The sequence below is a fragment of the Oryctolagus cuniculus genome, chromosome 2, assembly GCF_964237555.1.
Source record: "Oryctolagus cuniculus chromosome 2, mOryCun1.1, whole genome shotgun sequence".
Lineage (NCBI taxonomy): Eukaryota > Metazoa > Chordata > Mammalia > Lagomorpha > Leporidae > Oryctolagus > Oryctolagus cuniculus.
The window spans coordinates 99,716,228-99,737,740 of record NC_091433.1 but is presented as its reverse complement, the minus strand read 5'-3'; the positions used below and the strand labels follow the sequence as shown (position 1 = coordinate 99,737,740).

Below are 21,513 nucleotides of genomic sequence, written 5' to 3'. Positions count from 1 at the left end.
TAGTGAGCCGCGGCGCCGGCCCAGCATTTGCTTTTTAAACCCTTATTTCCTGTGTAATTTACATGCTGGTGCCGGGGCTGTGGGGGCCTGAGCATTTATGAACTGGGAGAGGGTTGGGTGTAGTGAACATGGGAAGCAGGTTGTGTTTTATGCTTGGAAGCCAGCGTTGAGGAAAATTGCTTTATTGATTTTTCATCCCAGATAGCGAGTGTGATACACTCACCTTTTTGGATGTTTTCGGCTGAAATGCTCAACAGTGTATGTGTGTGTGAGTGGGAGGAGCCACAGAGCATGGAGAGTAACATGTGTCCCTGTGTTGACCGAGCCCAGGCCTCCCTGAGGCCCGTCTGCAGGTCACGGCACACACCTGGCTGGGAACTGTCTTCTTACCTGTTTTCATCAGTCAGGTGCTAGGCTAGGACCCGAAATGCAGCTGAATAGTTATGCAGGGTGCGGATACTAGAGACGGAAATGGTTAAGCTCACACCACCTCTGGTTCTTGGGGTTTGAGATCAGCACAGGTGGACACAGGTGAGCTCGGGGTGGACCGTGTACTGCTGGGCTCCGGTTAGCAGCTGCCGGCTGGAACAGGTGCAGTGTGAGAACCAGGGCTCGCTGGGAGAAGCAGCCGGGGAGTGATGAGCATTAAGGCCTCCCCCAGTGTTGACACCGGTGGGGCGTGGCATTGCCTTTGAGTTGTCCCCATTGGCTGTGTCTCTGTCCCCGTGTTTTATCATTTCTTTCTCCTGAAGGGGACAGTGAACTCCTGCCTTTCTGCTTCAGGAGGACTGCACCTGCTGGGCCCCAGACCCGGCCTGGTCATCTCGGTTCTCCTGTGCCCTTGGCCTGGGTGGCTGTCCACAGAGGCTGCTTTGTCGTCACTGACCCTTGTCTCCCCTTCAGGTGAGACTGCAGGCCAGGCCAGAGGTCCCTGCCCTCCACTGCCACCTGACCTTGTGAATCTTGCCTCTCTTTCATTCCTGTACAGTGTGTTACATGATGGAAGACCATCACCTTCACCATGCAGCTGTCCCATAATTAAGAAAATAAGGGCCACTTGAACTTACCCTCTGTAGCACTGCAAGAGTAGTCTGGTAACCAAGGCAGCTGCAGAGTAAATAACAGGCTGGTGATATACACAGGCTGGAGGTGTGGACGCGGAGGTGGTGTACACAGGCTGGGGGTGTGGGCACGGAGGTGGTGTACACAGCTGGGGGTGTGGACATGGAGGTGGTGTACATAGGCCGGGGGTGTACACAGGCTGGGGGTGTGGGCACAGAGGTGGTGTACACAGGCTGGGGGTGTGGGCACGGAGGTGGTGTACACAGGCTGGGGGTGTGGGCACGGAGGTGGTGTACACAGGCTGGGGGTGTGGACACGGAGGTGGTGTACACAGGCTGGGGTGTGGACACAGAGGTGGTGTACACAGGCTGGGGGTGTACACAGGCTGGGGGTGTGGACACGGAGGTGGTGTACACAGGCTGGGGGTGTGGGCACGGAGGTGGTGTACACAGGCTGGGGGTGTGGGCACGGAGGTGGTGGACACAGGCTGGGGGTGTGGACACGGAGGTGGTGTACACAGGCTGGGGGTGGTACATGGAAGTGGTGTACACAGGCTGGCGGTGTACACAGGCTGGGGGTGTGGGCACGGAGGTGGTGTACACAGGCTGGGTGTGTACACAGGCTGGGGGTGTGGGCACAGAGGTGGTGTACACAGGCTGGGGGTGTGGACACGGAGGTGGTGTACACAGGCTGGGGGTGTGGGCACGGAGGTGGTGTACACAGGCTGGGGGTGTACACAGGCTGGGGGTGGTACACGGAGGTGGTGTACACAGGCTGGGGGTGGTACACGGAAGTGGTGTACACAGGCTGGGGGTGTGGACATGGAGGTGGTGTACACAGGCTGGGGGTGTGGGCTCAGAGGTGGTGTACACAGGCTGGGGGTGGTACACGGAGGTGGTGTACACAGGCTGGGGGTGTGGACACGGAGGTGGTGTACACAGGCTGGGGGTGTGGACACGGAGGTGGTGTACACAGGCTGGGGGTGTGGACACGGAGGTGGTGTACACAGGCTGGGGGTGTACACAGGCTGGGGGTGTGGGCACAGAGGTAGTATACACAGGCTGGGGGTGTGGGCACAGAGGTGGTGTACACAGGCTGGGGGTGTGGACATGGAGGTGGTGTACACAGGCTGGGGTGTGGACACAGAGGTGGTGTACACAGGCTGGGGGTGTGGACACGGAGGTGGTTCCCATTCTGTGTGGAAAGGAGCTTGTGAGGGCAAGATTTCAGCACATTGCTCAGAGCAGTGTGGAAGTGACACGAATTATTTCTGGAATTTTCCATGTAATATCTCTGTGCCACAGTTGACTGCTGGCAACTGAAATCTTGGAAGCAAACCCTCAGATACAGAGGCTGCTGTGTTGTTCTTGAGCCCTGATTTTCCATAACGGTAAGTGTTAGAATGCATCCTGCAATAGTAACGGCTGTTACTGTTGCCAGTAACATATTGGGCGTTTAGTTTGGGATGCCTTTATGTTTAAAGATTTATTTATTTATTTGAAAGGCAGAGTTACAGGGGGAGGTTAGAGAGAAAAAGAGAGAGAGAGAGAGAGAGAGAGAGAGAATATCTTCTATCCCCTTGTTCACTCCATAGATGGCCACAATGGCTAAAGCCAGGAGCCAAGAACTCATGTGGGTGCAGGGCCCAAGTGCTTGGGCCATCTTCCGCTGCCTTCCCAGGCACATTAGCAGGGAGCTGGATCGGAAGAGGAGCAGGCAGAACTTGAACCACAGCTCTGATACAGGATAGCAGTTTCACAGGTGGTGGCTCAGTCCTCTGTGCTACAGTGCTGGCCCCTGGGTTGCCGTTAGAACCAGGCTGAGGGTTCAAGCAAAGGGCATCAGTCCCCAGAGCATCCTGGGATACACCGTCATGGAGAGCATTTCAGGTACCCCAAGCGGATGCAGCTGCAGGGCAAAAAGTGCTGCTTTCTGGGAAGTCTCCTGCCTCAGTGCTGCGCACAGAGGCCTCCACTGTGGGTCACATGACTGTGCAACAGCAGCAGAGGGGGCGCTGTGGTGTGGCAAGTAAAGCCACCTGCAGGGCCAGCATCCTGTGTGGGCGCTGGTTCGAGACCCGGCTGCTCCACTTCTGATCCAGCTCTCTGCTGTGGCCTGGGAAAGCAGTAGAAGATGGTCCAAGTCCTTGGGCCCCTGCACCCACGTGGGAGACCCAGAAGAAGCTCCTGGCTCTTGGCTTTGGATTGGCGCAGCTCCAGCCGTTGTGGCCAGTTAGGGAGTAAACCAGCAGATGGAAGACCTCTCTCTCTCTGCCTCGCCTCTGTCTGCCTCTCCTTCTCTCTCTGCGTAACTCTGACTTTCAAAAAAAAATCTTAAAAAAAAAAAAGAAAGAGAGGGTCAGTAGAAAGGGTCCTTGTCTCTGCTTCGGACCTGAGAAGCCTCTCTCTGAAGTCACCCCCTCCCCAGGACCCACCTTGGTCTCAGTGTGACAGAGGGTGCCCTCATGGCTGGCTGATGACTGCCTCCCAGGGCCCCACAGTCAGGCTCCACGTGGAAGGATGTGGGGGCCTTGGACTAGGGGGCCCTGGAGTCTGCAGCTGACTTCCTGCTTGGCAGTCCTTCCTCCTTCCCCAAAGTGTGGATGTCGTGTTTCCCTGGTGCCTTTGCCCTACCCCTGCCCGCCTCCCCTGATGTCCTGCCAGGCGCCCAGCGCACGCCCCTCTCTGGGCAGCTCCCACCCCCGCACTGAGCTCTGCATCTTGTCGCTCCTGGGGCCTCATCTTGTAACTCCGCAGCCTCTCTGGCTTTCTCGTAAAGCAGGTTCTTGCCTCCACAACTCGGGACACGTGCTTCCCTCCCTGTGTCCTGCACATTCCCTGTCCCCAGGGGACCTGCAGTGAGTCAGAGAGCGGGTTTCCTTTTTATTAAGCATCTCTAAAGATATTTGAGAGGGAGGGAGAGAAAGAAAGAAGGAACTCCCCAGTCAACTGGTTAGTGCCCCAAATGCCTGCAATACCAGGGCTGGGCCAGGCTGAAGTCAGGAGCCTCGAACTTCTTATGGGACTCTTGCATGGGAAACAGGGGCCTATTTTTCTTTTTAAGATTTATTTATTTATTTGAAAGAGTTACAGAGAAGCAGAGAGAGAGAAAGAGAGAGAGAGAAAGAAAGAGAGAGATCTTCCATCTGATGGTTCACTCCCCAAATGGTGGCAACAGCTGCAGCAACCCAGATCTGAAGCCAGGAGCCAAGAGTTTTTTCCAGGTCTCCCACATGGGTGCAGGGCCCAAGGACTTCGCCATCTTCTACTGCTTTCCCAGGCCACAGCAGAGAGCTGGATCAGAAGTGGAGCAGCCGGGATTTGAACCGGTGCGCTTATGCCAGCATTACAGGTTTTACCCACTGCGCCACAGCGCCTGGGGCCTATGTTCTTGAACCATCTCTGCTGCCTGCCAGGGTGCACATTCTCAGGAAGTAGGAATTGGGAATGGAGCTGGGCCTATAACCCAAACACTCAGTTATCAGATGTGGGTGTCCCGAGTGGCATCTTAATCACCTGTCCTATGAGTAACTTTTTCATCCAAAAGAGAGATGTTGGCTGGCAGCTTCTAGAGGTGTCCTGGCATCCCAGCCTGCAGCAGCCCCTGCTCTCGAGAGCAGTCAGCACAGGGGAGACGGAACGGCCCCGCCCTGTCCGTGCTCAGGCGCTCTGGGGACCACGCTGGCCCTGACTGCCGGCCAGCAGTCTGTGTCTGGGGCCTGAGGGTGGTTCCAGCCAGGTAGCTGCAGGGTGCTGCTGTGCACCCGAGCAGCACGAGCCCTGAGCGTATTTGTTGTTTCCCGTCTGCTGTGTGGTCCGCAGATTGGATACGGAGCCAACACCTGGGTGAATTACTTCACAGCACTGAGCGTGGTACTGTAATGGGTCCCCACACGGTGCCGCGAGAGTTGTTCAGGAGGGGCGTCAAGGTCTCCTCGCTCCCAGTCCTCTAACAGATGACCCGTTCATCCCAGGTGCGTCGGGTGGCCTCTCTGGAATATTTTCCTGCTTCTCCATCTTGGGGCAGTGGGTGCACTAATTGGGATTTCTCTGGTCAGTATTCAGAAGTTAATGAGATGTTGTTTAGGTAACACCTCCAGAACTGGAGTCTGATCCACTCGGTTTTCACTCAGTAACGAACACCTGGCAAGATGTAGCTGCAGGGACGGCGCTGTGGGGTAGTGGGCTGGGCATCCACCTGCAGTGCCGGCATCCCATATGGGCACCGGTTCGAGTCCTGGCTGCTCCTCTTCTGAACCAGCTCTCTGCTGTGGCCTGGGAAAGCAGTAGAAGATGGCCCAAGTGCTTGGGCTCCTGCACCCGCGTGGGAGACCCAGAACTGGCTCCTGGCTCCTGGCTTTGGATCAGCCCAGCTCCGGCTGTTGCGGCCACTTGGGGAGTAAGCCAGTGGATGGAAGACCTCTTTCTCCCTCTCTCTCTCTCTCCTCCTTCTGTAACACTGCCTTTGAAATAAATAAATAAGTCTTTAAAAAAAAGATGTAGCTACAGTTATATATACGTTTGAAATTTGTATAAATTATGCATTTATGCTTGCTAATTGGATTCATTCATCCCTTTGAATGAAATTTACAGAGGCTCGCTGATTTCTACTGATCTTTAGATTTGCTTTAGATCTCTCGGCCCCTCAGAACAGATAGCATGATGGAGAGTGTCCTGGAGAAGGAGCGTCACGTGGTGGTGGGGGGCCCGGGTAAGGAGAGGGCCCTCCTGGCTGAGTCGTTGTGGCCACTGCGTCCCGCTGTCCCTCGATGGAGCCTTGATGACTTGTCCCTGCAGGTGCAGTCCTGGCTGTCCCACCTCTGCGCTGTGGGACCTGAACAGGTGCTGCCCTGATGGTGCTCCTGCTGCGGGCGTGTCTGGGATGCACAGGGGTGTGTGTGTGCGCGCGCACACCGGTGCCAGGGCCGGGCCGGGCTCTGTCAGGAGCCCTTAGTGTCACGTCCCGCAGCTCATTACCAAGGCGGGATGTTGCGAGTTTCTTGAGCGCGTGCTTGTCTTTTTGGGCCCATTGGCGTCGATGCTATAGTGGTAACTGTGTACAGATTTCTGCACGTGCGGGCCGGCACTTTTATGGAATGAAAGAGGGCTGAGTAATTGGCTCCGGGGAATATTATTGCTGACTACTGCCATTTTGATGAGTAATAGAGCCCATTAGATCACAGTAAAATACGCGATTATGTATAATTAAAGATGGCATTAGTCAGGCAGAAGCCACAGCGTTTAAACATGTGAAAGGGATCATTTCTAGACTGGAAGAGTACGTTCACGACGGCCGAAGCAGGACGTGGCCTGGCGTGTCGGGGCCGTGAGGTTGCCGGGCAAGGCACAGGCAGCTGCGTGCACGGCCACTGTAGCCCGTTGCTGCCGGGCAGGGGTTTGTAGTGACAGCGACTGTGGCGGTTTATAAAAAAAAACACATTTCAGGTGAATTCACAGCATGTGTGATAGTTCTCATTGGTGGTTTTTGTCCAAAAAAAAAGGAGTCTTCTATTTTATACTCTGTGGGGTGGGCAGAGCCAGGCCGGCCTTGGGAGTTTTTTTATTTCCCTGTTTGCACTTTCTGCTTTCATCCTGTCCTCCCCCTCCCGCCTCTGGGTTCTCTCCCCTTCCTTTGTTCCTCCCGGGCTGGGCCCTGGACAGGCTGGGAGCCCAGGTAGGTCGTGCCTCGGGGAAGCTCTCGTGGACCCCGCCAGGCCACGTGATCCTCCGTCCATCCGCACTGACCTGATTTTGCTGACTTCTCTGGGTAGGTGCTGGGAACGCCCTGGCCCGGCTGGGGAAGGTGTGGCTGCAGATGCCAGGCTCCTGCCCTGAGAAGCCTCTTCGGTTTGGCTTGAGCTCCTCCAGTCGTTTAATCAGGAGTCAAGTGTCTGGCAGAGAGCTTCAGTTATTAATAACGTTGCTATTAATATTCATATTGACAGTCATTTGCACTTCTAAACCTCTTTCATCTCAAAGGTTACCACAGCTTTTCATGAGCTGCAGATGAATGGCTTCAAAGCCAGGCGGAGGCACGGGCTCTCTCCTGCAGCCAGCAAGTGTGGTGGGGCAGCCTGGGTCTGGGCCTGTGTGGGACAGGCGCCTGGTCACTGACGGTGTGGTGTCCCCTCAGCCCCATCCAGCACCGACAGACACTGGGCGGCCACCGTGGTGTCACCCAGAGCCAAGTAATTAAGCCTGCCCTGCTGGCCCTACACTCAGCTCCCGGCAGGGGGATTCTGTCAGTGCACCGATTCAAACGGCAACCAAATTATTTCAGATTGTTTTTTTAAGATTCATTTATTTGAAAGGCACAGTGACAGAGAGACAGAGACAGATGGATCTTCTGTCTACTGGTTCACTCCCCAAATGACTGGAACAGCTGGGCTGGTTCAGCCTAAAACCAGGAGCCAGAGACTCCCTTTTGGTCTCCCGCATGGGTGACAGAGGCTCAAGTACTTGGACCATTTTTCCTCTGTTTGCCCAGGTGCAGTAGCAGGGGGCTGGAACAGAAACGTAGCAGTCAGGACTCGAACCGGCGATCCGATATGGGATACAGGCATCACAGGCGGCAGCTTAACCTGCTGTGCCACAACACCGGCCCCTAGATTGTGTGTGTGTGTGTGTGCGCACGCGCGCATGCTTTAATTGCACTTAATTTACATTAAAATATCAAGGAGTTCTTTTCACAGTCATGACTTTTTTTTAATCTCATCTCATTAGAAGGCCATAATCATTTTGTTTTCTTTTAAAAGATCTGTTTACTTATTTGAAAGGCATGGCAGAGAGAGAGGAGAGAACTTGTGTCCACTGGTTCAATAGCCAGGGCTGGGGCAGGCTGAAGCCAGGAGCTGGAAACATCCCGCAAGGGCATCTCAAGTGGTAGTTCAACCTGCTGGGCTGCAACACTCGCCCTACAGTCGGCTCTTAGCATATCACACTGCCTTCAACCAGTGATTCCTGGCTTTGGCTGTGTGTTGAAGTCCCATGGGACTTCTAGCCCAGAGGTCCCCAGACGACTGGCCGGGGGTGGGGGGCCTGGAGGCGGGTGTCTGGAGGCCGCCAGCTGATTGGTGGGGCAGCGTGATCTGACCTGTAGGAGCTGGGGAGGCTGGAGGAATAGGACATGCTTCCCGGAAGCCCATGTGCAGCTTGCAAGGAAGTGTAAAGAATCTGTCCCCGTGAGATGAGTGGGGCTTGGCTAAGTGAAGAAGGAGGGAGAGAATGTTCCAGCAGAGGGAACAGCAGGCACGGAGGCCTAGCGTCCTGAGGAAATCGTAGTCAATGAGGAACCAACAGGAGGCATTGGGGTCCTCTGTCAGGAACCTCGAGGCTGGAGGGGACAGCCAAGCCAGGTGGTACAAGGCCATGTGAGGGATGTTGGTTAGTCTTCAGCCTCTTGGCAGGTGGAGCCACCTTATTTATGAACCCCACACTGTTCTGCTCATTCATTCACTTAAAAGTAGTTCCTTAGACAAAGAATTTCCTGGGGCTGGTGCTGTGGGGCACTGGGTTAAGCTGCTGCGTGCAATGCCAGCATCCCATATGAGCACTGGCATGAGTCTCGGCTGCACACTTCCTACCTAGCCCCCTGCTGATGTGCCTGGGAAAGCAGCAGAGGGCCTGAGTGCTTGGGCACCACCAGATGGAGTCCCAGGTTCCTGGCTTCTGCCTGGCCCGGGCACCAGCCATGGTGGCCATTTGGGGAGTGAACCAGCCAATTGAAGATCTCGGTCTCTCTTTCCCCCTCTCTCTCTGTAACTCTGCCTTTCAAATAAATGCACAAGACTCTTTATATAAAAATAATTTCTTACACAGGGAATTGAGCTCATTAATTCACCCAGGACTTGTACCCATAGGTGTGGTTACCCCCGTTTTGCAGATGGGCAAAGTGAAGGCTGGTGAAGTGGAGCAGTTACTCACACAGCTGTGGGCTCTGGGGCTCAGGCCTGGGCATTGGCTTCCCTTTTCTTTTTCTTTTTAGAAAGATTTATTTATTTATTTGAAGGGCAGAGTTACAGAGAGGCAGAGACAGAGACAGAGACAGAGAGAGAGAGAGAGAGAGAAAGAGGTCTTCCATCCGCTGATTCACTCCCCAGGCTGAAGCTGTGCCGATGCAAAGCCAGGAGCCAGGAGCTTCCTCCAGGTCTCCCACGCAGGTGCAGGGGCCCAAGGACTTGGGTCATCTTCTACTGCTTTCCCAGGCCATAGCAGAGAGCTGGGTTGGAAGTGGAGTAGCGGGGACTCGAACTGGCGCCCATATGGGATGCCGGCACTGCAGGCAGTAGCTTTATCCTCTAGGCCACAGCACCCGCCCCCGGCTTCCCCTTTCTGAGGAGTGGTGCGTGGACCTCACTTCACAGAGCAGGACACTGAGGTGCAAACTGGGATTAAAACTCAGTTCTGACCTCCTTACCAGGTTGCCCAGGCTAGGGGAGAGATTATATTGTGCTATATTTCACTACATTGTAACTGTAGAAAAAACAATTGCCCTTAAGTCGTGGGGGGAGTTTCATGGCTGAATAACACAGGGAAGCTGTGTATTTGGAGGTGCTGATGGGGCAGGTGAGGGGGGCAGGAAGATTGGATGCTTCCTGAAGGTGCTGATGGAGGCTGGCCCTGCTTGTGGGGACACTGCCCTGTGGGGGACGCTGCCCTGTGCCAGAGGAGGTGTTGTCCTTGGTGTCTTGCGTATGTGTGATCCACACCGGGCGGTGCCTGTCACGGATGCTGTGTGCAGAGGGGGCACACTGAACATCTCGCTGCTGTCTCCTTCCTTCGGGCTTTCTTCCGTGGGTGCCGCTCCCTGCCAGCTGGGTCTCCCTCCTCCAGGACTGAGGGCTGACGTCAGCCCAGATGTGTGTGGAGCTCTGCATTTCTGTGGCCATGGAGACAGACTGGATACAGAATGTTTTCCTTCCTGGAAACCTGTGCCTACATGTCTCAAAAAAAAAAAAAAAAAAAAAAAAGTCTACAAAAAGCTCACAGTTTAACAGGTGTACAAATAGGTCATCCTCTAATGATCTGAATTCTTAATTTTATACTCTGAAGTAGCGCTGTCCAGTAGGCACAGAATTCAGGTCATATCAGCGATTAAAAATTTTCTAGTGGCCACACTACAAAAGGTAAAAAGGAACAGGTGGCACTTGAATAATACACGTCGGCGTACTATTTCTGAAATATCTGTCACTTGGAGTTACCACCAAAGCCTGCTAATGGGCTGTTTTGCCCTGCGGGGTCTGAGATCTTGTGTGCTTTTCGCACTGCAAGATGTCTCACTTTGGACTCGCCCCCATTTCCAGCGCTCCGTGGTGACAGGGCAGCTATGGTGGCTGCCAGATGGGACAGCGGGCTCTGATGGAGTGGGCCGTTCGTGAGCCACCGCGAGGTTCTGACGCCAGCACGCTTTTCACGAGTGCCTTAGGTCTGTACCTGCACGACAAACTTGCAGATTTGTCAGCAACAGCACGAAGTAGCTCTGGTTTCCGAGTTGTCATCATGATAGAATCTGCAGACGACGGCAGGAATTTTCGGCCTGAACTTCGTGCAGTACCAGCCTGGAGGGCTTATAAAACACGTGCTGAGTTCTGAAACCCAGAATGAGCATATTTTTCATACCCAGCTGATTATTTAAATTTCCCAACGGGAAGTTATTACTTCTCTGACAAGTCTCATCAGCAGTCTATTTTCAGTGGCCTTGATGGACACCAAGTCTAATTTTGTTTTAGAAGGGAGTGAAATTCAGAATCTAGATTTACACGCCTCCTGGAAAAAGTGCTTGATGTCTTTGAAACAAATGATTACAAAAACCAGCACCTGCCAGGCTGTCCGTTTTCTGGGGTGACAGGCGGGTACCTATAATAGAGGGAGGTGGATCTTCTCCCCTTGTCTTTGGGTCATGTCTTTATCGTTTGGGGGAATGTGGGTGGGTGGCCCGCCGTCTCCCTGGGGCTCTTGGAAAATCCTCAGTGCCGTGCTTTTGTTAGCTGACACGCACAGTGAACTAAGTAAATAATTCTGGGCTCCGATTTCCAGTTGGGCCCGGGTGTGTAATAGCTTTGTTCCGGGCCCCTGGCGTGCCTGCGGTGGCATGGCTGTGTTCAGAAGGAGGACTCATACTGGAAACAGCGGAGTGTTTGAGAGTTCACTGCATGGAAATTGGATTTTTGCCTTTTTATTATTTACATTGTATATTATCAGATTTATATTTAAGACTGTGGGGATTATCATGGTCTTTAAACAGCATTGTTTAATAAAGAGCTAACATTTCATGGTTTCGAGAGCTGTGGACCTTCCTCATTACTGGAAATTCAATTAGCGGGTTTCCAGCTGGAGTGGCTGGAGGGGCTTGGGCTGCCTCCTAGTGTCCCCTCCGAGGCCTGATGGCCGGTGCTGGTCGCTCTGCCCTTCACAGTGCGTGGCCCTCTGCCAATGTCCCCTTGTCTTTCACGCTCGAGGGGTAAATCTTAGGACTCCGTGCCGAGCCTCTGTGCAGTCCTGGGCACGCTGCTTGAGACGTTCACTGTGGGCTGGAAGCTGCCCGATGGAGGCAGCACTGGGAAGCCTCAGTTGCTTATGGGATGCAGCTGAGTTTGTGTGTTTTGATGGGCAGAAACACACCTGGAGTATAGACAGGTGAGACTCCATCATGGCGACGCTGTTGTCAGAAAACCTGCTCCCAGCAGAGTAGGGTAGAAGTTGGGAAGTGAGGAGGACCTGGGGCCGCCCCCACTCTCCCAGCACAGGGAGGTGTTTGGGGGGCAGTGGTATTGGGGGAAGCTGCAGCACAGGTGGTGCAGGTGCCAGCGAGTCCCCTCCAGCGATGCTGCCTTTGTCCTCCAGCAGTGCAGAGTTGGGGGGTCCTGGGATGGGACCTCCTGCTCTTCTCGGGGTTTCCACAGAACAGAAGTCAGAGTTGCCTGCGCCCATGCACTTCGGTGGTTGCCAGCAGCTGCTGGCGAGTGAGGCTGGAGGACCGCATCCGTGTCTGATCAGAGGAGCTCAGTTCATCCTCAGTGGTAACTGAGAACCTGCTACTGGGAAGAATCCAGAAGTGTAGCTTTTTCCTACTCTCATCTGATTTCTTAAAGTACATATTTCTGCTGAGGTTTGGAAAGACAGTCAGGCTGCTTTTGCTTGAATTTTGGGCAGAAGTCTGTTCCGATGTGCGTGGAGCAGTGTTAAGACCCTGACGTTCTTGGTTACGTGGTACACCTGCTCCATGAGGCTGGACCTTCAGATGCCAAGTCTGTGCGTATGCAGGCTGCTGCCATGGATGGGCGTATCCAGAAGAAGGAAAGCAGCCACATCACTTTATTTCTGACAGTGGGGGTGACTCTGGACTCGGCCGCTGCACAGTCAGGTTTGCACAGTCTGGCTCCAGCCTGAATTAAGCCCTTAGTCCATTTAGTGTTGCTGTGGCAAACACCTGAGGCTGGCAACGTTCTAAGGGATGGAGGCTTATTTTGGCTGCTGGCTTTGGAGGCTGTGGAGTCCAGGCTGGAGCAGCCCCAGCTGGCAAGGTTCTGCTGCGGCAGCAGAGGGCATTGCATGGCGGGAGCACTTGCAGGAGAGAGCAAACCTGCGGCTGGCTCCCCTTTACGACTGCCTGCTCTCCTGGTAACGGAGCCAGTGCTGCAGACCTAACAGCTCCCCTTGAATCCCTTCCGAGGGCGGAGCCTGCCATGAGCCGGTCGCCTCGACACACTTCCAGCACACGGACCCCTGGGGGACAAACCACGGGCAGGCCTGCCGTGGTTCCCTGTAAACCAGCCTCCCAGCACTCCGGGACGGCAGCACTGCACCTGCTATGTCATTTGTGCGAGACGGAGTGCAGAGTTGTGCAGAAATTCGTGACTTGACCACCTGGCATTCAGCTAAATATGGGAGGTGCAAAGCCATTCTGGCAATGATACTTGTTAGGCTTTCTGTGTTGAGACATCAACGTTGGACACTGTCAGTGTGCTGTGTTGGCCAAACTTTGATCGCCTGTGTTGAAAGCTGACTTTTAAAAAATCTGTTAGCTAAATAAAGAAAAAACCCCAATTTCCAGAGATTTTGTCTTGTCTGAGTGAGGGTTCAAAATGCATGAGACTCAGTGGTGGCTGTAGGTGAACCTGGGACCCACGACTGCATTTTGTCCTCACTTGGGTGACTAGATAGGGTAGAAGTTGGGAAGTGAGGAGGACCTGGGGCCGCCCCCACTCTCCCGGCACAGGGAGGTGTTTGGGGGGCAGTGGTAATGGGGGAAGCTGCTGGACAGGTGGTGCAGGTGCCAGCGAGTCCCCTCCAGCGATGCTGCCTTTGTCCTCCAGCAGTGCAGAGTGGGGGGTCCTGGGATGGGACCTCCTGCTCTTCTCGGGGGGCACAGCCTTGAAGGCCCTCTCAGCTGGTTTGGAGTTTTCTTCCCGAGGGAAACCACAGCTCCGTAAGTGAGAAGTGGGTCTTTGTTGTGTGCAGAAGCCCAGCTGAAGGCAGTAGTGGCCAGGGAAACACCCTTCTCTCCCCGTCCTAGCTCTCCTGCCTCCAAACAGACGCCTTGGCTGTGCTGCCTGGTATTTGTACAGGGCGTGGACCCGGCTGGGGGGTCTCTCTGTAGAGCGTGCGTGTGTGTGTGTATTGGGAGGGCTGCTGGCCGTCTCCGCCTCTGCCCGGACGATGGCCGATGGCCGCGCACTTTCCATGTTGGCCGTGACCTTCAGTGACTCCAGCCGCTGCCCCTCTTCCCACCCCGGCCCTGGATTGCTGGAGGGAAATTCTTCTGGGGAAAAGTCAGCTTCAGCTTCTTCAGGTGGCTTTGAAGAGCGCTGGCTCTCCCTAACGCGCCTTGTAAAAACAAGGCTTTCTCAATTCTGCAGAACGTAGGGATTGGCAGTGGCTTTGATAGGAGTTGTTTTTTTCTGTTGGATTCATAACTGGACGCAGGCTGTTCTTCTGGTCACTGGGCCCCGTCCTCCTGCGTGTGGGGATGAGGGTCTGAGGAGCCGTGCACAGGTGTTTCATAAGCTGCAGATGGCTGTGCTAGGTGGTGTCCTCACCCACATGTATCTTGCACGTGTGCTGCCTCTTTCCTGGTCCTGTCTTAAGTGGTGATCGAGTTTTGCAGTTGTATCTTTGATGACCTGTTTTTTGGCTGTTTGTGATTTATTTCAAGCTGTGTCTGGGCTGCCACTGAATCCTGAGTTGTAACATTGTTTCCCTGGGAACTCAGAGAGAGGGAGAGGGAGGGCCTCCAGCAAACTTAGAACAAGAGCAAACACTGGGAATACTTACAGTGGGACACGTGTCTGTGTGTGTGGCTGATGGAAACAGGGTGGCAGACCCTCACCCTTCAGAGTGCTGGCGCTCTGTGTGAACTATTTTGTTGCTGTAGTTCTTTCAGTTCTTTCTTTTCTTTTTTTTTTATTTTTATTTTTTTGGACAGGCAGAGTGGACAGTGAGAGAGAGAGACAGAGAGAAAGGTCTTCCTTTTTGCTGTTGGTTCACTCTCCAGTGGCCGCCACGGCTGGCGTGCTGCGGCTGGCGCACTGCGCTGATCTGATGGCAGGAGCCAGGTACTTCTCCTGGTCTCCCATGGGGTGCAAGGCCCAAGCACTTGGGCCATCCTCCACTGCACTCCCTGGCCACAGCAGAGAGCTGGCCTGGAAGATGGGCAACCAGGACAGAATCCGGCGCCCCGAGTGTGACTAGAACCCGGTGTGCCGGCGCCGCAAGGCGGAGGATTAGCCTAGTGAGCTGCGGCGCCGACTGCTGTAGTTCTAAAATTGGTGTATTTACTGTAACAAGTACACTGGATCGAGTTCGTGACTGGATCCTTCTGTGTGCCTGTTAGGGAGCCGTGCTGTGATTTGGTGACACTCCCCCAAGGTCCTGAGGTGTGAGGCTGGCTTTGGCTGTCACTTCCCGGAACACTGGCTGCTAACTGCCTTCTCAGTTTCTGCACTCTGTAACTGGTAGTCCCGTTAGTAGGTTGGGACTAAGCCTGTCACTGCAGTGGGTTGGCCTGGGTGCATGATGGAAGAGTCTAGGGACAGGTGGGTGGGAGCTGACACTGTTTCTAATGCCTTCTACCCACGGATTTTTGAGTTCTTTTTTTAAAGGTCAAGATCAGTGTTTTTTTTTTTTTTTAATTATTTGAGAGACAGAGTTATAGACAGAGAGAGGGAGAGAAAGATCTTCCATCTGCTGGTTCAGTCCCCAAATGGCTACAATGACTGGCGCTGGGCTGATCCAAAGCCAGGAGCCAGGTGCTTCTTTGGGGTCTCCCATACAAGTGCAGGGGCCCAAGCACGTGGGCCATCTTCTGCTGCTTTTCCAGGCACGTTAGCAGGGGAGCTGGAATAGGAAGAGGAGCAGCCAGGACTCGAACTGGTGTCCATATGAGATGCTGGCGCTGCAGGCAGAGGCTTAAGCAATTACAGTACCACAATGCCAGTCCCAGGATTTCTCAGCTCTTAAACAAAGGGATATGACGGTTGCTGTAGGAGAAATGCACACTGTGTGATTTACCTGATCTGGAGCTGAAAATCAGCCCCCCTCGCAGAGCTGGGAGGGCTCTTGGAAGTGGGCACTGCCTTCTCTCCAGTTCCTGGCCTCTCTCTTATTTAAGCACTACCAGGTCCAGGTTAATACATCTTTGCTTCTCCCTGAAGGCACCACGTGGAGGACAAGTGTCTTTGGCCCTGGGAGTCTGGTGAACACAGGTAGCTTTACACTCGTGACCCCTCTGAGTGTTCTAGGGCTGGGGTGAGAGCCTTGACCTTGATTTCCCAGAGTGCCATGGTATGGTCGGAGGGGATTGTGTTCCTGGCAGAGGACCTCTGCTTATTTTCTTAAGAGGCTCATTACATCTGTGGACCTCTGCTCTGCATACTGTCCATAACATCAGGCGCTTTCAAGAGCTGTGTGGAAAATGGACTTAAAAGGTAAGTTTATTTTAGTGCAAAAAAATGAAATCTGTGCAGATGAAGGATCCTCACAGATTTCATAGAAATGGTATTATGAAAAAAATCATGTACAGCTCACAAAATCTTTTGCACCAAAATTAATTTATCTTTTTATTTCATTTTTCACAGACTTTTTGGGATGCCCTTGTGTAATATTGCCTTGAGAATAAAGGGTATTTTCAGTCTTTTTTAAAAAGATTTATTTATTTATTTGAAAGTCAGAGAGACAGAGAGAGAGAGAGAGAGAGAGATCGTCCATCTACTAGTTCACTTCCCAGATGGCTACAATGGTTGGTGCTGTGCTGATCTGAAGCCAGGAGCCAGGAGATTCTTCCAGGTCTCCCACACAGGTGCAGGGGGCCAAGGACTTGGGCCATCTTCCACTGCTTTCCCAAGCCATAGCAGAGAGCTGGATCGGAAGTGGAGCAGCAGGACTAGAACCAGCACCCATGTGAGATGCTGGCACTTCAGGCCAGGGCTTTAACCTGCTATACCACAGCGCCGGCCCCAATATTTTCAGTCTTTAAATGTAAAATATAATAATGTCAGTTTCCAGACGTGTCTAGAGCTGAGACAGCCCTAGAGGTGATCTCTTTTGAGGCTCAGAAACCAGTGAGACGTGAGGGAGACTGCAGGCCCTCCTGCTCTCGTCTGGCGTTGGAGGAAGGAGATGGAAACTGGGGCTCCTGATGCCAGCGTTGCGTCCGTGCGGCTTCCTGCACCTGCGAGCGATCAGGTGTGGTTCAGGGGTTGCTGAGCGGCCCTTTGTGGCACCCATGGTTGAATTACTGTAACGGCTCATTGTGGGCACTGGACAGTCCTTGTGTTCACGGTGTGAGGTCATTGCCGGTGTCATGCAGAGGTGATAGGACACACTTGTCCTCTGAGCGGCTCAGGGGATGCGTCTGTCAGCTGTTCATGTAGATGTCTGCGTCACGTCCGCTATGAGGGACGGTGCTGTTCTTCAGGCCCGGCCACTTCTAGCTCTGGGCCGAGTGCTTCACCTGCGCAGTCTCACCTCCGCCTCTCTGGGGCTGCTGAGCCTGAGCCTTGAGTTCTGTTTTGCAGATGAGTGAAGAGAGGTGGTCGGATTTTGGCGATCCGTTGCAGATAGCTAGTGAGATGCCAGGGCAGAACTGTGCTAGGTCCCAGAGGTGGTGACTGGGGCCTCCCCTGGGGCTCCCAGCTTCTGTCGGTGGTAAAACTGAAGCAGTGGTGACTTTGGAGAGCTCCCAGCCCTGGCGCTTGCCTCTCCCTTGTTTGTGGAGCATGAATCCAGTGGCAGAAGTGTGGGTGTCTCCATTGCTCGCTCTACAGAGAGCCTGTGGATGGGTTCAGTTCTGCAGCCTTGACCGTGGGACCTAGGTGGCGTGGAGTTCAAGGGTGGCAGGATGGAGGGTGGGCGCCCGGCACCTGGAGTAGTGTGGCATGTGGCTGCCGTGGCACCATCACTGTTCTCTCTGTCACATGAGTTTGAGGATTTCTGAAAATGATACGTGTGTGTCGTGGCTAAATGGTCGAACACGTGTTCTGGAAGTTTCCAAATGTTCGGGGTGGACTTGTGTTGGGGGTGCCTTCTTTTCTCTTCCACCTCCTTGCACTCCTCGCAGAGCCTGGGGGTGCCGAGCAGACTGGGGGGCCCTGAATTGATTGTGCCCCATTGCTGGCAGTGAGGTCAGGATCCTGGGGTCCTGCCCCAGCCTAACTTCCTCCTGGCTGCCTTTCTACTAACAGGATCTTGAGTCAGGGAGCACTCACTCCGGCCAACTCTGCTCCAGAAATTTACAGACGAAAGCTCCCTTTGTCCCCATCTGATGCATGGCTGGCTGTGATGGGAGCCCGTAGTGCAGTTTCACAGAACAGAAGGTGGCTCAGCGACTCGGGCTGGGTCTGCTGAGTTACTCTCTGTCACCCACCTTCCCAGAGGGGGGTCCATCCAGACATGGCCACCTGGACCCTCAGGGCCATTGCAGTGAGAAGGGTGCCGTCTTCCCTGCCTGGCCCTGGGCAAGAGGTGTCCACGGAGGTGAACCACGCAGGGCACAAAGCCGTGGCCGTTCTTGGACACACACTAAAGCTTTCGTGGGTGGAGAGCCAGCTCGTCCGACTGCAGCAGGAATCCCGCTTGTCACGTGCAGTCCCTGCGCTGAATGTTACTGAGACATCCGGGTGTTGCTTAGTGATCATTTGATTTATGGATCTGCAGTGTCAGGCGTGTTCCGGGACCTGCGTGGGCCAGTGTCATCTGGAAACCACATCTCTGACCTTTGTGAGCTGCCAAGCAGGGAGATAGGCGCAATGGCAGCAAAGCACAAGCCCACTGCCCAAGACAAGAGGAGGGTAGCAGGTGCTTCCCAGGGGTGGGGGTGGGGGTGGGGGTAGGGGCGACCCATGCTTTGCTGGTGAGGAGGAAAGAACCAGGTGCATCCCCAAAGCTGAGTGTGCTAAAGATAGAGATTGGAATGAAACGGAAGGGTGGGAGATCAGCCCAGAGGAGCGCAAGCTGAAGGTCCTCTCCTAGGCAGAACCTTGTGTCGAGTGCCTGGCTCCCACTGCGTGAAATCATGGTCTGGGCCAGCCAGGCTTGTTCTGGCTGTGGAGCAGCAGTTATGTCCCCGGGAAGAGGGTCTGTGTGGCCTGGCAGTTAAGACATGTCCTGGGAAGCCTGCATCCCACACTAGAGTACTTGGATTGGAGTCCCGGCCCCACTCCCGATTCCAGCTTCCTGTTCGTGTGCACCCTCGGAGACGGCGTGTGATGGCTCAAGAGGTTTGGCTTCTGCCATCCACACGGGAGACCTGGATGGAGTTTTTGACTCCTGATTTTGGCCTGGCCCAGCCCCAGCTGCTACAGGCATTTGTCTCTCTTAGGAAAACAAAACAAAACAAAGAAAACCCTAGAAGGTAAAGGGTCAGTTGAGAGGTAAAACGACTCCCTCTTCCGATCTGGGCTTTGATCTGCAGTGTTCAGCTGAGTTCGGGAGTTAGGAGTATGGTACTAGGATGAGGTAGGGACGAAGATCGTTTGCAGGCACCTGTCCCACGGGAGCAAGTCCCCCCCGGGGAGGGAGAAAGTCAGGGGGGCCCTGTGTGGTGCATGTCACGTGATGCTTCAGGCCTAGAACCTGTCTGTATGAAGTGCTCAGCTCTGGGCCTCTCCTTGGGTTGCGTCTCTAGACCTAGGGGATGCGTGGGTGCTGACTCTCTGGGTGGGCAGACACAGCAGCCGAGGAAGGCTCCTGCTGGTTTCCCTCTCACACATGCTTTGGTGCCAAAGTCAACTTTGGAAAGACCACGGACAAACGCCAGGAGACTGGCTTTGTGAGGGGACTTCCAAAGGTCCGTGGGAAAATGGAATTAAAAGATGTTTATTTGGGGCCAGCACTGTGGCATAGCAGGTTAAGCCTCCTCCTGCAGTGCCGCCATCCCCTATGGGCGCCGGTTTGTGGCCCGGCTGCTCCACTTCCGACCCAGCTCCCTGCTGATGCACCTGAGAAAGCAGTGGAAGGTGGACCAAGTGCTTGGGATGAAGACCTCTCTCTTTCTTTTTCTCTCCTTCTCTCTCTCTCTTTCTTTAAAAAAAAAAAGATGTTTATGTTTAGCTTTTCCATAAAAATTCACAGAAAATACACTGTATGAAGCCTGTGCCTGGATTTCAGTTGTTTGGGGGCACCTCCATGAACCTCCTGTTTACTTCCGTTTTCCACTCTCTGAAGCCCGTGTGTGGGCCAGGGGGCAGCTCCCTTAGAAAGTCCCCGCCGAGGGAAGTGAAATCCTGCAGAGCTGTTGATAAACTCCCTGCGAGCCGCTTGCCGGCGGCTAGACTGTGCTCCTGGGCCAGTCTCCTGCCTTCCCTCTCAGGAAGGGCTCTCCCCCGCCCGTCAGCAGTGAGCAGAGTGGTTAGCTCCCCAGCCAGGCCCTTTGTTCCTGTCGAAGCTGCAGATCAGGAAGAGGCTGCCTGCTCCTTAGGGTGTCCTGGTGGTGAGGACCTGTTGCTGTGCCTGCGTGGGACAGCTGAAATCGTCACCTTAGGCACTCGCACCCTCTCAGGCTGATAGGCTACCTCCATGGAGAAAAAGTCCTTGAAGTGAAGTGTTTATACCGATAGCCAGGGCTTAAGGACAGGTCCCCGGACAGCGGCCAGCCGTTGCCTACTGTGATAACTTTCCCACCGCACAGTGGCAAGGGAGGCTGCAGAGTCCAAGAGCCGAGCGCACTGTGGCTTCAGCGTGCATACACACACACAGTCATACACACTCACACACATGCACTCATACACACATACACACACTTATACACACATACACACACACTCATACACTCACATGCACATACACACACTCATGCACACACTCATACACTTATACAGATACACATGCACACTCATACACACATGCACTCACACTCATACACACACATTCACACACACACACACTCATACACACATTCACACTCATATACACATACACTCACACACACTCATACACACACAAACACATACTCACATGCACATACACGCACTCATACACATATACACACTCATACACACACTCACACTCATACACACACATTCACACACATATACACACACACTCACACACACACACACGCTCACACACGCTCACACACGCTCACACACAGTGACGCCGTGTTGGAAGACACGAGGTGGTGAGTGACGTTACTCAGATTTGCTGAAGACCAGTTCTTGAGCTTGAAGTTCTCCGACTGCCCGCCCTGGGCACAGTGGGCGGCTCTGAGTAAGGACAAAGCATCGCTCACCGCTCCGCCGCCCTCCCCGGACATGTGTTTTCCATGCTCCCTCTGGTCTCTTACCAACTATTTGTGGTTGGCAGAAGTATGAATGAAGGAATGCGAGCGGTGCGACGGGCGGGCGGAGCCGGCTGCAGCTTCGCCATTGGGGCGATTTCCCCCTGGATGTTCCCCCTGCCCTCCGTGGCCTCCACAGGGTCTCTGATTCTGCCTGTGCTGCTAAGGGGTGTCTGGGGACAATCGCGTCGGTGTACAATCCTTGGGGGAGCCGTCTTGGCTGGGATGGCTGCCGTGCCCCGCTGTGTGTGTCTTGTAGCTGTCTGCTGCTTCCTGGCTGTCTTTTCTGCTCATTCAGGCCCCTCTTGCGGACTCTGCTGCAGGGGTGTGTCAGACGAGGCTTCAAGGGGTTCCCGGGAGGGGAAGGAGAGAGGCCCTCGTTCGTAGGGCCTGCCGGTTTCCAAGGGTCACTGTGGGATCGTTACAGCTGGCTCGCAGAGCCTGTCGGCTTTGACAGTCAGCTGGCAAGCTGGTCGGCGCTGGTCTGAGCTGGTCAGAGCTGGTCAGAGCTGGCTGCCGGACCGGGCTGTGAGCGGCCAGGTCGAACTTTCCTCCCCGTTCCTGACTTGCCCTGCAAGCTCCTTTCAAGACAGACAGCACCACGGAACGGTTGCAGAGAAACACAACAGGGCAGTTGCTGTTTTTCTTTCCGAAGCCCGTTGGTCACGCTGTTCCCCGAAT

The 21,513-nt window shown here is 54.2% G+C and overlaps 1 protein-coding gene across 1 annotated transcript in view; it reads left to right on the top strand.

Annotated features, from left to right (window-relative positions):
- The window catches only part of SH3RF3 (SH3 domain containing ring finger 3), a 334,282-nt gene that overhangs the window by 19,301 nt on the left and 293,468 nt on the right, over positions 1-21,513 (top strand). The window lies entirely within an intron of this gene.